The 3,421-nt window shown below is 45.7% G+C and overlaps 1 non-coding gene across 1 annotated transcript; it reads left to right on the top strand.

Annotated features, from left to right (window-relative positions):
- Positions 1-2,885: 2,885 nt before the first annotated feature.
- Positions 2,886-3,004, top strand: LOC121270644. The gene has a single exon (XR_005941592.1). It is a non-coding gene; the product is annotated as a 5S ribosomal RNA (ribosomal RNA).
- Positions 3,005-3,421: the final 417 nt, after the last annotated feature.

Below are 3,421 nucleotides of genomic sequence, written 5' to 3'. Positions count from 1 at the left end.
TGTTTATCTGTCTGCATTTGTGCGGGTTTCCGATGTTCTCGGTGAGGCTTGTGCTGTCCAGCGGAGGGCGCTCTCTCATCACTTGATAATGATCAAGATCCCCAGCTACAGGAAGTGGCTGTTCATCGAGATGCAAATGGGAAGAAATTCCCACTTATCTGCTGAGATCTCGGCGACGTTTCAGTTTTATTTCCCCCCAGGTGATTAAAGTTTCTGATTCTGGAGCTCAGGCTGGCACCGCGGAAATGAAGTTCTGCCTATTTTTGATTATTGCCCTGAACGCTGGTGTGTGATATTTGGACTTCTCTACAATATTCCCCCATAATTGTATAATTTCCCAACTCCACCCCGAGGTGATTGCTTCGGCAAATCCGTCGTGTGTCCTCTGTTTATTACCAGAGATGAGTAACGGGGATTCAGTGTCCCATCCAAAGCCAGAAGTCGCGTCAGAAGAGTACCCGGGAAATTACATAGAAAATGCAGGAGAAAATACGTCCTGATCCTATCGGGATTCTCTAGCCAATATTATTATTTTCAGAATAAGGAAAAGTGTAATTTCTCAATCGTTTTAAGTTACGGTCAAGTTCGGATATTTCAAATCATAGTGTTAGCAGAGACCTGAAAATTTCGGAATGAATAACAGAATCAGTTTCTGCACAAGTCAGTTTTTGGGTGTGCTGTAAAGACTTAAGGTGATATTTTAAAAGATATCACACCAGGCTACAGTCATGTTCACTTAATCGTGCCCCTCGTTTCCTCCCACTTTGACTGGTAATGAAACTCATTAACTGTGGCAGTGCTGACATTATTTTCCGCTTCAAATGTCAGCGAATAGAGAGGATGGGGGATGGGATAAGGGGATAGAGAGAGAGAGACGGGGGGGGGGGGGGGGGGGGGGGGGGGGGGGCGGGGTGGGGGGCGGGGGGGGGTGCGGTGGAGAAAGAAAAACTACGTGTTAAACAGACAGAATAAGACCGAGATAAAGGGAGAAGCATTGAAAGAAATATGCTGAGAAAAAGATTCAAGAGAAACCCAGCTGGTTAAGCAAAAAGAGTGAAAGCATGACAGATAGAAAGATGGGAAGTGAGGGAGAAGAGAGATAGAGATAGAGAGAGAGCGATGGGGAGGGAGGGAAGGGGAGGGGGAGAGAGCTGCAAACATAAAGTCAAAGGGAGATAGAGGAAGTGATAAAGAAATGAATTGACACCGAAGCATCGACAGACACAGAGAGAGTGAGAGTCAAACAGACAGACAGAGTCTCACTCACGCAGCTAGGCAAGGGGAAGTTTAGGCTGGAGACATCAATAATTGGCACACAACTAGCACTGGTTGACGTATATTTGTAGGCAGTTCTGAGAGACCAGCCAACCTTGACAAAGAAAAAAGCCCCAGAAACTGAACTGGACTAGCCATATAAATACAATAGCTACAAGAGCAGGTCAGAGGCTAGGAATTGTGCGGCGAGTAACCCACCTCCTGGCTCCCCAAAGTCTGTACACCATTTATAAGTCACAAGTTAAAAGTGAGATGGAATACTCCCCACTTGCCCGGATAAGGGCTACTCCCACAACACTCAAGAAGCTTGACACTGTCCAGGACAAAGTAGCCCGCTTTATTGGCACCACTTGCACAAACATTCACTACTTCCACTACTGACGCACAGTGTCAGCAGTGTGTATCATCTACAAGATGTGTTGAAGAAATTCCCCAAGGCTCATTCGACAGCCCCTTCAAAATCCATGACCACTGCCAACTTGAAGGACAAAGTCAGCAGATTGAAGGGAATGCCACCAGTTGGAAACTTCCCTCCAAGTCACTCACCATCCTGACTTCGAAATATATCGCCGTTCCTTCATTGTCGCTGGGTCAAAACCCTGGAATTCCCTCTCTAACAGCACTGTGGGTGTACCTACACCACATGGACTGCAGCAGTTCAAGAAGACAGCTCATCATCACCTTCTCAAGGACAAGTAGGGATGTGCAATAAAGGCGGATCCAGCCAGCAACACCCACATCCCATGAAAGGATAAAAGAAAATTCTCACAATAAACATATACCCCATTCCCTGAATGTATTGTTTAATGTCAGATTGGAAGAGTCATCCGATTTAAAAAATCTGTTATTCTCTAGCATTGTATACATGAGGCATCATGCGCTCCCCATATTTGTTATTGATTAGAATAGCCGTGCTACCTGTTGAATCTATGTTTAAGTGACCAGTTTCTGTTCTATTGGTTATATTTACTCGCAGAATTCTGAAACCTTTTGTGTTTTTGTTACGGGAACGAGTGGCAAGCATTTAGTGGCTCAGGAACCGCCAAAATTAACGGTGCAAGAAAAACAGACCCTGATATTAGCTGCAGATGCTCCACGTACTGTCGTAATTCCTATCTCTACTGAAATGTCCAGTATCCAGGGGCAGTTCTGCGCTATTTAATGAAGAGGTTCGGCAAGGGACAGAGAGATAAGTCTCCAGATTTCCTCGACCTGTTCTCTGCTGTTTTGAGCAGACAAAAAATACTGACCCTGAAAAGTTCCCGGTTCTCTAGTCTCTGTCTCCACCGTCTATCACTGCGCGCTGAGCCTCGGTGTTAGAGAGGCGCTGTCAGGCCGCACAAGATCCGACGGAAAACTCTCACTTTCTTTTTTCATGGAATCAATTTTGGCCCTGAACTGTTAACTGAACAGAACCCAAGCTAATGATTAGTTTTGTGAAATTGCATTTCTGTGTTGCCGACCCCATTATAGTCCATCTGTTTAATATTCCTCAATATCAGCTGTGCGAATTTCCCATGGTCAGTTAATGCGAGTCTCCGGCATTGGTGGACAACATTAAGGACAACATTAACTAGTCCCCCTCACTGCCACCACTTCACACTGACTCTGCCTACGGCCATACTAGTCTGAAAACGCCCGATCTCGTCTGATCTCGGAAGCTAAGCAGACTCAGGCCTGGTTAGTACTTGGATGGGAGACCGCCTGGGAATACCCGGCGCAGTAGGCTTAAGCTTGGTCTAAATAGCCAAGTGGTTATGGTACTGGGTTTGTAACCCCAAGATCAAGAGTTCAAATCTCACAATGGCAAACTATGAATCAAGAGTTCACACTGACTCTGCGAGAGACCCAGAATTCAGTTCAATCCTCGGCTCAGTCCCCTTGGAGGGGACGAAGACTTCGCTGATTCGCTGCAGCACGCTCTGACGCAGGTAAAATGCGTGCAGCTGTTTGGACATCATTTGCTGAGTCTTTCAGAAATTAACCAATCGCTGAAGAGACCGGGTACAAATGAAAATCCTCCCAACCCTTCGCTGAAACATTTACAGATTCACCCTATTCTGTTTCAATCTGCCATCAGCTCGCTGTAAATATGCTGGATTTTATTTTTTATTCATTTCTCACAGCTACAGCTCTCTTACCCGGT

This window comes from Carcharodon carcharias, chromosome 27, assembly GCF_017639515.1.
Source record: "Carcharodon carcharias isolate sCarCar2 chromosome 27, sCarCar2.pri, whole genome shotgun sequence".
Lineage (NCBI taxonomy): Eukaryota > Metazoa > Chordata > Chondrichthyes > Lamniformes > Lamnidae > Carcharodon > Carcharodon carcharias.
The sequence above is the reverse complement of the archived record's forward strand: the minus strand, read 5'-3'. Positions and strand labels throughout refer to the sequence as shown.